Source organism: Tamandua tetradactyla, chromosome 17 (genome assembly GCF_023851605.1).
Source record: "Tamandua tetradactyla isolate mTamTet1 chromosome 17, mTamTet1.pri, whole genome shotgun sequence".
In the NCBI taxonomy this organism is placed as follows: Eukaryota; Metazoa; Chordata; class Mammalia; order Pilosa; family Myrmecophagidae; genus Tamandua; species Tamandua tetradactyla.
In genome coordinates this window covers 47946451-47959784 of record NC_135343.1, presented here as the reverse complement: position 1 = coordinate 47959784, position 13334 = coordinate 47946451, and the positions used below count along the sequence as shown (strand labels likewise).

The 13334-nt window shown below is 39.7% G+C and overlaps 1 pseudogene; it reads right to left on the bottom strand.

The window, feature by feature from the left end:
• Nucleotides 1–12068: 12068 nt before the first annotated feature.
• LOC143661156 (integrin beta-1-binding protein 1-like) lies at nucleotides 12069–12672 on the bottom strand (annotated as a pseudogene).
• Nucleotides 12673–13334: the final 662 nt, after the last annotated feature.

The window sequence follows — 13334 nt, the reverse complement described above, 5'->3', positions numbered from 1 at the left end:
ATCTTTATAGGTGTGTTGTAGGAATTCTTTGTATATTCTGGATATCAATCACTTATCAGTTATGTGGTTTCCAAATATTTTCTCCCATAATGTCAGTTGCCTTTTCACCCTTTTGAGAAAGTCCTTTGAAGTACAGAGGATTCAATTTTGAGCAAGTCCTATCTATTTTTTTCTTTTGTTGTTTGTGCTTTCGGTGTAAGGTCTAAGAAACTTCCACCTATCTCTAGACTTTCAAGATGTTTTCCTACATTTTCTTCTAGGAGTTTTATGGTCCCAGCTCTTTATATTAAGCATTTGATCCATTTTGAGTTAATTTCTGTATAGGATGTGAGATAAGGGTCCTCTTTCATTCTTTTGGCTATGGAAATCCAACTCTCATAGTACCATTTATTGAGGAGACTGTTCTGTCGTAGTTGAGTGGACTTGGGAGCCTTGTCAGAAATCAATTGGCCATAGATCTGAGGGTCTATTTCTGAGCTTGCAATTCAATTCCATTGCTCAGTATGTCTATTTTTATGCCAGTACCATGCTGTTTTGGCCACAGTGGTACTGTTTGTGGGAATTTTGACTGGTGCTGCACTGAATCTGTAGATGAATTTGAGTAGAACTGACATCTTAACAACATTTAACCTTCCAATCTATGAACACAAAATATCTTTCCGTTTATTTAGGTCTTCTTTCATTTCTTTAGCAATATTCTGTAGTTTTCGGTGTGGCTTCTTTGCATCCTTGGTTAAATTTATTCCTAGATATTTTATTTTTTTTAGTTGCTATTGTATTGGAATATTTTTCTTGATTATCTACTCAGGTAGCTTATTACTTGTGCATAGGAATACTGATTTTTGCATGCTGATCTTGTATCAGGGCACTTTGCTGAACTTGTTTTGTTTAGTTCCAGTAGCTTTGTCATCAATTTTGGGGGGGTGGGTACTTAAAATCATCTGCAAAGAGTGAAAGTTTTGCTTTTTCCTTTCCAATTTGGATACCTTTTTTTTATGGCCTGATTGCTCTAGCTAGATTCTAGCACAATGTTGAGTAATAGTGGTGACAGTGGGCATCCTTGTCTTGTTCCTGATCTTAGAAGGAAATCTTTCAGTCTCTCACCATTGAGTACAATTTTAGCTGTGGGTTTCATATATACCTATTATAGCTTAAGTGGCTGAAATGCAATATACAAGAAATGGAATGGCTTTTATTGGGGAATTTATTAAGTTGCTAGTTCACAGCTCAAAGGATGTGAAGCTGTCGAAATTAAGGCACCAACAAGAGGTTACCATCACTCAAGAAAGGCTGATGCAATCCGGAGCCCCTCTGTCAGCTGGGAAGACACCTGGCTGGTACCTGCTGGGATACTTGTCTTCTGGACATCTCTGTCAGCTGGGAAGTCACATGGTGGCATCTGCTAGCTCCTGGCTTCTTGCTTCATAAGGATTCCCTGGGGGTGTTTTCCTTCTCCATCTCCAGATATCTCTGGTTGTGTGGGCTCTGTTGGCTCTGAAGCTTTTTCCAAGATTGTTCCCTCTTAAATGGATCCAGCAAGCCATCCCACCTTGAATGGGTGGGCACATATCTCCATGGAAACCACCTAATCAAAAGGTCCCACCCAACAGTATTGAATGAGGCTTCTGGGGTACACCATTTCAAACTGGCACAATGCCCTTTATCAAGTTGAGGAACCTTCCTTTGGTTACTACATTTTTAACTCTTTTCATGAAGAAAGGATACTGGGTTTTGTCAAATCACTTTTCACCTCAGTCAAGATGACCATGTGGTTTCCCCCTTTTAAATTTGTTAATATGGTAAATCGCAGTAATTGTTTTCTTATGTTGAACCATCCTTGCATACCTGTGATAATACACTTGATCATGGTATATAATTATTTTAATGTGTTGTTGGATTTGATTTACAAGCATTTTTGAGTTTTTTTCATCTATATTCATTAGAAAAATTGGTCTGTAGTTTTCTTTTCTTGTAGTATCTTATCTGGCTTTGGTGTTAGGGTGATATTGGCTTCATTGAATGAGTTAGGTACTATTCCCTCTTCTTCAATTTTTGGGAAGAGTTTGAACAAGCTGGGTATTAATTCTTCTTGGAATGATTGGTAAAATTCTCCTGTGAAGCCAGGTGATCCTGGGCTTTTCTTTGTTGGAAGGATGTTGATGACTGATTCTGTCTCTTTACTTGTGATTGGTTTGTTGAGGTCTTCTAATTCTTCTCAAGTCAGTGCAGGCTTTTTGTGTGTTTCGAGGAAGTTGTCCACGTCATCTTAGTTGTCTAGTTTGTTGTCATTCAGTTTTCATAATAACCACTTATGATCTTTTTTATTTCTTCAGGGTCTGTGGTAATGATTCTCCCCCTCATTTCTGATTTTATTTATTTGTTCCCTTTTTCTTCTTGTCTTTGTAGATCTAGTTAAGAATTTCTCAATTTTATTGATCTTTTCAAAGAACAAACTTTTGGTTTTATGTTTTGGCTCTCCTTTTCATTTATTTCTGCTCTAATCTTTGTTATCTTGATCTTTGATTGCTTCCTGACTACTGTTTGACCTCCATAAATTTGTGAAATTTCCAGTTCTCCAGTTGTTACTGATTTCTATCTTCATTCCATTATGATCAGAGAAATATTTTAAAATTTGTTAACTCCTAGTTTGTGGCTCCAGCATGTGATATATCCTGGAGAATGTTCCATGAGTACTTGCGAAGAATGTCTGTACTGCTGTTTGGGGGTGCGATGTTCTGTTTATGTCTAGCAGGCATATCATTCGGTGTTAGTACTGTAAAGGAAGCACTTATTTCAGCCATTTTGTCCTTTGGTTTTTTATGTTTTATACCTTTTTGTCTCTTTTCCTTTTTTGGCAGCCCCCTTTTCTTTATAGTTAATCTTTTGTCATGTATCTGATCCTTTATCATTTCTCATTTCTGTATATTTTAAAAATACTTACTGTGATTACCCTGGGGTTTGTATTACACAACCTAAATCTATAACCTACTAATTTGAAAAGATTAACTTCAATGTCATACATATTCTCTATTGCCATAACCCTGTTTCCCCTCTCTATGTTGTTTTCGTCCCAAGTTATAGTGTCCATTATCAGAAAGTATTCTATTTCCAGTTCAATTGTATTCTGACTTTTATTGGAATTAAAGAGTAGAGTTTTATCAGAGGATACAGTCCTTTCAGATTTTGCATTTTCCCCTTTTAGTTACCTTTATGGAAGATCTTCATTTCTTCACACTACTCCAAGCCATGCTCCCCTGCCTTTCCCTTTCATTCTACAGAATTCCCTTTGTGACTCACCTTTGTAGCCAAATAGTGAAATACATATTTGACTCACATTTATGCACTTGACTTACAAACACTATAGATATATAAGTATCACTTACATAGCTGTGAATCCCATGTGCCTACATTTCGGGAACTCGGTGAAACACTTTTTAACTTACATCTGCACACTTACCTTGACTTACTAACATTTTTGTTGGACAACTTTCACTTACTGCACTGTGAATCATCAATTTGATTTAGTTTTGGAAATATGATTAAACATATTTTACTCATGTCTGTGCACTTATCTTGACTTACTAATACTGTTGATATGTTTCACATAGAGCTCTTGAAACAACTGTGACTTAGTTTCAAATATTGAGTGAATCACGTTTCACTTCTGTTTTCTTCTTGGTATAAAAACACTGCTGGTATTCCATTTATTTTAGAAGAGCTGTACATAATCTGTGTGATTTTTGTTTTACAGAAACTGAAGGAAACCCACATTCCACTCATTTCTATGCAGTTATCATGAAATTCTAACTATATACATACTTGTTTCAGTTAGAGAGTTGTGAAACACTATGTAACTTAGTTTCATAAACTGAGTGAAATACATGTTTCATTCACTTGTATGCACAAGTCTTGACTTACATTAATTTCAATAGAGATAAGACAGAATGAAGTCATGAAGTATATAACAACATGGATGAATCATGAGGACATTATGCTGCATGAAATTAGCCAGAAATTAAAAGACAATTACTGTATGGTCTCACTAATATGAACTCACATTAATGAGTGAATTTTGAGAGTTCAAGTTAAGGACACAGGTTAAGGAGATAGAGGATAAAGATTGGGTATTTAGTGCTGAAGGAGTACAGAATGTGCAACAGGACTAATTGTATAAACTCAGAAATGGATAGCACAATACTATCTGATGGTACACATAACATACAATAATATAACTACACTGAATGAAGCTAAATGTGAGTATGGTTGAGGGATAAGGCTGGGGGCACATAATGCACTGGAAAGAAAGATAGAGAATAAAGACTGAGATGGTGTAACTTAGGAATGCCTAGAGTGGACAATGATAGTGATCAAATGTACAAATAGAATGTTTTTGCATGAGGAAGAACAAATGAATGTCAACTTTACAAGGTGCTGAAAGTGGATGGTATACAGAGGAAAATACCATCAATGCAAACTAAAGTCTATAGTCAACAGTAACATTGTAATATGCTTCCACTGAATATAACAAAGGCATTATGCCAAAACTGATTGTCAGCAAGTGAGGAACATGAGGGAGGGGTATGGGATTCTTTGAGGAAGAAAAGGAAATGTGTTCATTTAGATTGTGATGGTGAAGGCATGGCTATGTGATTATACCAGGAGCCATTGATTTTTTTACTTAGGTTGGATTGTATGAGGTGCAAATAAAGCTGTTTAAAAACGAATAGAGAGAAACAAGTGCTGGAGAAAATTTGGAAAAAGAGATGCACCTATTGCTATTGGTAGGGAAGCTGAGAGGTACAGCCATTCTGGGAGACAGTGTGGTGGTTCCACAGGAAGCTAATGGTGGGGTTGCCATATCCTGCAACCCTGTTGCTAGGTACATACCTGGAGGAACTGAGAGTGGGGACAGAAATGGACACTTGCACACTGATGTTTATGTTGGGATTTCCAATGGATGGAAGTGGCCTAAGGGTAAAATGACTAAGGAGGAAAAGGGGGAACTGTGGTTTTTACATACATTGAACTACTGAGCGCCTGCAAGAAGGAATGAAGTGAGTCAAGCGACTAGGTGAATGAACTTTGAAGACAGTATGTTGAATGAAATGTCAGAAACAAAAAGACAGATATCATGCCTCACTCATATGGATTAACTATAATATATAAACTCAGAGAATTGAGGTCCAGAGAATAGGGCCTCTTATAAAGGGTCCTAGATTGTAAGCTCTTAGAGTAGTCACATCTATTCTGGAGTTATAACTGTTATTCCTAAATTCTGAGATTCTGAGCTATTTGTGTATAACCTGGTTGTTCCCAGAAACGTCAGATATTTATGTGACACAGAATTCGAGCTCTGAAGCTATGAAAGTCAGCATTCTCCCATAAAGCAACTGTTAAAAAAAAGTGATCAGACTTTGACTAGAGATGAGAATGAAGCTGATCTAGATAGGACTAAGGGAAATAAAAATATAGGGTAAAGGATGATATGGCCCATATTTTAAAACTTCAACTTCTGTGTGAGACCAAAGGAAGAGATGTTTATTTGGTGCAAAATTTATATTTTGAGTAGTGCATTATTCAATTTAACTCGCATGGTCAGTTTATTTGAATGCCATAATTACATGAAATTTTGAATAGGGCATGAGATCTTGTTGGTTTGTACAGGTTAGTGGGATACCCTAACATATCCCAGAGTAATTTGGACAGAGAATAAAATAGTATTTGCAAAGTCCCCTTGCAGGACTGGGGAGAAAGGAGGAAACATTAAACTTCCTCATCTGAGGAATTCCTGCTATTCTGACAAGCAGTGGGAACAACCTATTCAATAGGCTGAGCCTTTGCTCTTGGAGTTTGCCCCTATGAAACTTATTCCTGCAAAGGAGAATCTAAGCCTACTTATAATTATGCCTTAGAGTCACCCCCAGAGAACCTCTTTTGTTGCTCATATGTGGTCTTTCTCTCTCTAAGCCAGCTTGGCAGGTGAACTCACTGCCATCCCTTCTATGTGGGACATGACTCACAGAGGTTTAAATCTCCCTGGAAACATGGACTTAATTCCCGGGGATGAGCCAGTGTGTGCAAGGGTAAATTGTGACTGATTGATAAACCAGAAGATGGGTGTATTAAATTTTCAGTCAATTCATTGCATCTGTGGCTTATTAGATCTGTGAACACTAAGGCTTATCTCCCACCAATGACATAATCCAATCAACCGAAGATTTTTAAGGCTGAAAAGAGACTTTTGCACCACTTCTTCAGCCAGCAAGCCTCTCAAATGTGCAACTTAAGCACTGTATGAACGATGTAAAATTTCCATGTTTGCCTTGAAAGAAAATCTTATTTCCTGTGGCCTCAGACTTGAGATCTCTGAAAAACAGATACAAAGTCTCATTGTGAGAGTAGCAGATTTACAACGTAAACTAAAATCTCAACTTTGCATGGAGTCTGCTGTTAAGTAAAGGCTTTGATTAGAAATTAATGGAATACTGAAACGTGAGATGGGGATATATGGCTTGGTAATGATGGTGAGGGGAAGTGGACTCCCTGGAATCTGCTGAGCCTTTGCTAGATAGATCTGTAGTGTACTGCTCGGAGGAAAGAGCTCTGGACCTCCAGCCTACCTTGAGGAAACAGTTTCTCAGCCTCCAGTCTGTCCAGAGGAGTCTGCCGTCCGACTCCACCTAATAAGATTAACCCTTCAGTGCCTGCTAACCCTGTAACCACCTCTCCTGGGTAAACAATCCTCAGTTCTCTGGAGCAACTAATCCTGTTTCACTGGATGAACCTGCAACAGAAGGCCCTGAGGTAATTGGCTCAAAAGATACTTCTGTTTTGTGTGTGTGTGTGTGTGTGTGTGAGACCCCCCACACACACACACACACTGCCCCTCTTTTCTTCAAGACTTATAACTAGGGTGGGCCATGGTGGCTCAGCAGGCAAGAATGCTCACCTGCCATGCCAGAGGACCCAGGTTCGATTCCTGGTGCCTGCCGATGTTAAAAAAAAAAAGAAAGACTTATAACTAGACCAAAGTTCCAACAGGCCCTGAAAGGTAAGGTACAAAGTGTAACCTGTGAGGAGATATGCTATACTCCAAAAGAACTGCATGAGTTTTCCAATCTATATAGACAGAAATCAGGGGAATATGTGTGGGAATGGATATTAAGGTTGTGGGATAATGGCAGGAATATAAAGTTGGATCAATCTGAATTTATTGATATGGCTCACTAAGCAGAGATTCTGCATTCAGTGTTGTAGCTCGAGGTTTAGAAGGGGCACTAAGAGTATGTCTGGATGGTTGGGTGAAACATGGATCAAAAGGTGACCAGCATTACCTGAGGTCAAAATGCCAGAACTGCCCTGGTATAATGTAGATGAGGGATCCAGAGGCTTAGAGAGATTGGGATGTTAGAGTGGATTTATCACAAAAAACCTGCCCACACACCCCAGGAATGTCCAGAGGACACATCATTCACCAGAACCTTGAGAAATAAATTCATGCGACTAGCACCATCATCCCTGAAGAGCTCTGTAGTTGCACTTCTCTGTAGGTCAGATATTACTGTGGGAACTGCTGTCACTGAGCTGGAATCCTTAAACACAATGGGGATGACCAGATCTCGGGTTGGCAGAAGCCATGTGGCAAGTTAATCACCATAGACAAGGTGGGGGTGGTCACGGTAATGGACAGCAGACTCAAAGCAGCAGTTAGTAATCTGACTCTCAGAGACTGTGGCATTGGCTAGTAGAACACAGGGCACCCAGGAGTAAAATAGATAGGGAGTCTACTAAATTCTTGTTTGTCTAGGTCAAGAAAATGGAAATCTAACTTGAATTACAAAAACAGGGATATGGCCCCTTAATAAATTCCCAGACTGAGACAGTTTACAGACCAAATGAGGGGAGGGCCAGGTTCCCTTTGGGAAGGGCCCTTTTACACTGCCCCAAACTTAGTTAACCTTCCTCCCAGCCTTCCCCAAGGAGACCTTTGGACTTTTACCAGGGTGACTGCATTAGAAGGAAATGAAGAGATATTTCTGGGATTATTGGACACCATCAGATTAGTGTCAGAAGTGACACTGATTCCAGGAGACCCAAAATGTTCACTCCGGCCCACCAGTCAGAGTAGGGGCTTATGGAGGTCAAGGCATCTATGAAGTTTTAGCTCAGGTCTGTCTCACATGGGTCCAGTGGATCCCCACCCATTCTGTGGTCATCTCCCTAGTTCCAGAATGCATAATAGGAATCAACATACTCAACAACTGACAGAATCACCACATTGGTTCTCTGACCCATGGAGTGGGGGCTATTATAGTAGGAAAGACCACTACTATAGTCTGGAAGCCACTAGAACTGCCACTAGAACTGCCCCTCCATAGCAAAATAGTGAATCAGAAGCAATCCTGTATTCCTGGAGGGATTGTAGAGATTACTGCCACTCTCAAGGACTTGAAGGATGCAGGGGTGGTGATTCCCACCACCTCCCCGTTCAACTCGCCTATTTGGCCTGTGCAGAAAACAAATAGGTCTTGGGGGATGACAGTGGATTATCATAAACTTAACCAGGTGGTGACTCCAATTACAGCTACTATTCCAGATGTGGTACCATTGCTTGAGCAAATCAACATATTGCCTGGTACCTGGTATGCAGTTGTTGATCTGGCAAATGTTTTTTCCTCAATAGCTGTCAGTAAGACCACCAGAGACAGTTTGCATTCAGTTGGCAAGGCCAGAAATGTACCTTTACTGTCCTGCCTCAGGGGTATTTCAGCTCTCCAGCCCTATCTCATAATCTTGTCTGCAGGGAACTTGATCATTTCTCCCTCCCATAAGACATCATACTGGTCCATTATATTGATGATATCATTTTGATTAGACCTACTGAACAAGAAGTAGCAACTACTCTAGATTCATTGGTAAGGCATTTACATGTTGGGATAGGAGATAAATCCAACAAAAATATAGAGACCTTCCATCTCAGTGAAAATAAGTGTCCAGTAATGTGGGGCATGTCGAGATATCCCTTCTAAGGTGTATCTGGCTCCTCCACAACCAAAAAAGAGGCACAGTGCCTAGTTGGCCTCTTTGGATTTTGGAGACAACATATACCTCATTTGGATGTGCTACTCTGGCCCATTTACCAAATGACCAGAAAAGCTGCTAGTTTTGAGTGGGGACCAGAGCAAAAGGAGGCTCTGTAATGTGTCCAGGCTGCTGTGCAAGATGGATCATGTTTTTTTTTTTTTTTAATCCATTCTGCCAATCTGCGTCTTTGATTGGGGATTTTAATCCATTAACATTCAGTGTTATTACTGTAAAAGCAGTATTTCTTCAACCATTTTATCCTTTGGTTTTTGTTAGAGATCTGTTTATTCTCTCTTCTTATTTTGGTTACACTTGTAATATTCATTTCTGTACTCTCCTCCCAATCTCTCTTTCCTGTCTTTTCTTTTCAGCCAGCAGAACTCCCTTTAGAATTTCTTCTAGGGCAAGGTCTCTTGCTAATGAACTCTCTTACTTCTGTTTATCTGTGAATATTTTAAACTCTCCCTCATTTTTGAAGGACAGCTTTAGCGGAAAGAGAATTCTTGGCTGAACAATTATTCTTTTTCAGGATCTTAAATATATGGTATAACTGCCTTCTTGCATCCATGGTGTCTGGTGGGAAATCAGCACTTAGTCTTATTTGGCTTCCCTTGCCTGTGGTGAATTGCTTTTTTCTTGCTGCTTTCAGAAGTCTCTTTCTCTTTCTCATTACGCAATCTTATTACAACGTGTCTTGGAGTGGGCCTATTCGGAATTATTCTGTTTAGAGTACTTTGGGTTTCTTGGATTTGAATAGTTATGTCTTTTTATTTTAAGGGTTGAGAAACTTTCAGCCATTATTTCCTCCAATATTCTTCATGACCCTTTCCCCTTCTCTTATCCTTCTGGGAGAGCCATGATATATATGTTTGTGTGCTTCATGTTGTCACTCATTTCCTTGAGATCCTGTTCAGAATTTTCCATTTTTCCCCTCCATTTGTTCTTTTGTCTGAGTGGATTTGGTTGCTCTTTCTTCTAGGTTGCTTATCCTTTCTCCTTCTTCTTTAAATCTGCTGTTGAGTGTCTCTAGTATATATCTATTTTAATATTTTTGTAAAGAAATACCCACATGCATACAGTCCAATCATATTATACAATCAGTGGCTCACTATATCATCACATAGTTGTGTATTCTTCACCACAATCCTTTTTTAGAACATTTGAATCATTCCAGAAAAAAAATTTTTAAAAAAAGTAAAAACAAGAACTCTTGCATCCCTAACCCTTCCCTCTTGTTCTAGTTTGCCAGAATGTAATATACCAGAAACGGAATGGCCTTTTAAAAAGGGGAATTTAATGAGTTGCTAGTTTACAGTTCTAAGGCTGAGAAAATTAGAACAAGTCAATAGAAATGTCCAATCAAAGGCATCCAGGGAAAGATACCTTGGTTCAAGAAGGCCGATGAAGTTCAGGGTTTCTCTCTCAAGTGAGAAGGCACATGGCGAACACAGTCAGGGCTTCTCTCTCAGCTGGAAGGGCACATGGCAAGCAAGGCATCATCTGCTAGCTTCTTCTCCTGGCTTCCTGTTTCATGAAGCTTCCTGGGAGGCATTTTCCTTCATCTTCAAAGGTCGCTGGCTGTGAACTCTCTGCTTCGTGGTGCTGCAGCATTCTGTGTTCTCTCTGAATCTCCCTTGTGCTCTAAAATGTTTCCTCTTTTCTAGGACTCCAGAAACTAATCAAGACCCACCCAGATGGGTAGAGACCTGTCGTCACATAATCCAGTTTAACAACCACTCTTGATTGGATTACATCTCCAGGGAGATTATCTAATTACAGATTCAAACATACAGTATTGAATAGGGATTATTTTGCCTTTACGAAATGGGATTTTGATTAAAACATGGTGTTTGTAGGGAACATACATCCTTTCAAACCAGCACACCTCTCATGGACTCACAATATTTCAATCTACCCAATTTTCACCCTTTATCTCCCTCTATTACTTATTTATTTTTAATCCTTTTTTTTTTTTAACTCATCTGTCCATACCCTGGATAAAAGGAGAATCAGACACAAGGTGTTCTTAATCACACAGTCACATTGTAAAAAGTATATAGTTATACAGTTTTCTTCAAGAATCTAGGCTATTGAAACACAGTTCAACAGTTTCAGGCACTTCCCTCCAACCACTCCAAACACACCATAAACTAAAAAGAGGTATCAATATAATATGTAAGAATGACCTCCAGGGTAACCTCTCAACTCTGTTTGAAATCTCTTAGCCACTGAGACTTTACTTTGTCTGATTTTTCTTGTTCTCCTTTTGGTCAAAAAGCCTTTCTCATTTTGATGATGCTGGGTCCTGGCTCATTCCCAGGAGTCAGATCCCATGTTGCCAGGGAGATTTGCACCCCTGGGAGTCATGTCCCTCATAAGGGAGAAGGCAGTGAGTTCACCTTCCAAGCTGGCTTAGAGAGAGGCCACATCTGAGCAACAAAAGGGGTTTTCTCGGGGTGACCATTAGGCATAATTATAAGTAGGCATAGCCTATCCTTTGCAGGAATAAGCTTCACAGAGGCAAGCCCTAAGATTAAGGTCTTAGCATATTGAATTGGTTGTTCCCACTGCTTGTGAAAGTATCAGGAATTCCCCAGATGGGGAAGTTGAATGTTGCCTCCTTTCTCCACAGTCCCTCAAGGAGACTTTGCAAATACATCTAGTGTATTTTAAAGTTCATCCATACTGTCTTTCATTTTTATAAGACGTTATTTTTCTATATATTCTTTCAAATTCTTCTTTATGCTCACCCAGTCAATTATATTGTCTTCTTTTTTGGGGTGTGTGTATGGAATGAAGGCACTCACATTTTAATACAAAAACAAATGATCAAATTTTGAACATTTCCTTTTCTTCAAAAAATCTAGACCAAGGGATCAGTTCAAATTTCCATAGTAGTTCAGCGTTGCCGATTGAAAAAAGAACTGTTTAGGAAACATCTGAACTTTCTTCTAGATGAAGCCACTCCTACTTGATTGCAGAATTCAGAATTTCTCAGATGACAATACAGAGTCAAAAGTAGTAGATAAAACTTTACAAATGGCGTGTGCTTGTTCCAGGCTGTTGCAGTGATAAACCCCGTAGGTTGTATTCTTCATTGCTTGCATCTGTGGTTTTCAGATGCCAGCGAGCGTTTTCTTCCTGCAGACCATCACCACGGCAGACCATGCCTACGCAGGACATCGTGCTGAGCTGATGTTGATTCTTTTATACTGTACTTGGAAACTCCCATAATCAATTTTCCCTCCAGAGAAACAAAAGGCAGCTTTCCATCTTGCCAGGCAACATCTATATAATTAACGAGGTCCAGTGGCCCTTAGAGTCTTTTTCCCTCAGAGACTTTCAGTTTCTCAGTGGCGCCAACATATTTTACTCAAAATTCTGCACAGGCCTCTGAATTATTGTTGCTTTGTCCCGAGCTTTTGGTGGTGTCTGTATCGAGGTGGCTCTAATGCTGGATCAGGGGAGTCCCCCAAGGCCGGATTCTAGAAACTTGCTCTTAGTATTGATGTCACTACTTCGGGAACTGCTACTATTTTTTTTTTTTGCATGGGCAGGCACTGGGAATCGAACCCAGGTCTCCGGCATGGCAGGCGAGAACTCTGCCTGCTGAGCCACTGTTGTACTGCCCTGTTACTTTGTTTTTTGCTTTTCCAAAACATTTTTCACCAGAACTTGATCCAGAGAAGCTCCCTATAGAAATGAATGCTATTTTATTGTCTTCTGAAGTTCCACAGACAGTAGTCTATATAAATAGCTTCCTTTCCTTCTGACATGATCAGCTTCTTTAGGAAAAGCAATATGTCTCACAATCACCAGCCCATCTCTGGAGCCACTTTTGGTTGGGATCAGCGGGATCCACTCTGGCAGCTGGTGCTGGGGGCAGCTCTTCTGGTTCTAATTCTGGCACCAGCTTTTCAGCCTCTATCCCAGCACCCCTGCCCTGCCTCAGAGCCTACGAGCAAGCCACCCAGTGGTCGTCTTAATATCCTTTATCTCTTTAGCCATCTTGTTGAATTTGTTTAGGAGATTTCTTTGAACAACTTTGATTCGTTCTGTGTCTCCTCTGCTTTTTAATTTGTTCTTTTAACTGTGCCATATTCTCCTGCATTTTGGTATGCCTTGTGATTTTTTGTTGATATCTGGTCATCTGATTATCTTGACAGGTTTATTCTGAAGGTCATTTTCTCTCTCTTGTCTCGGATTTTGTTGCTTGGGTTTGTATTAAGGCTCTTCTTTGACTAATGGAT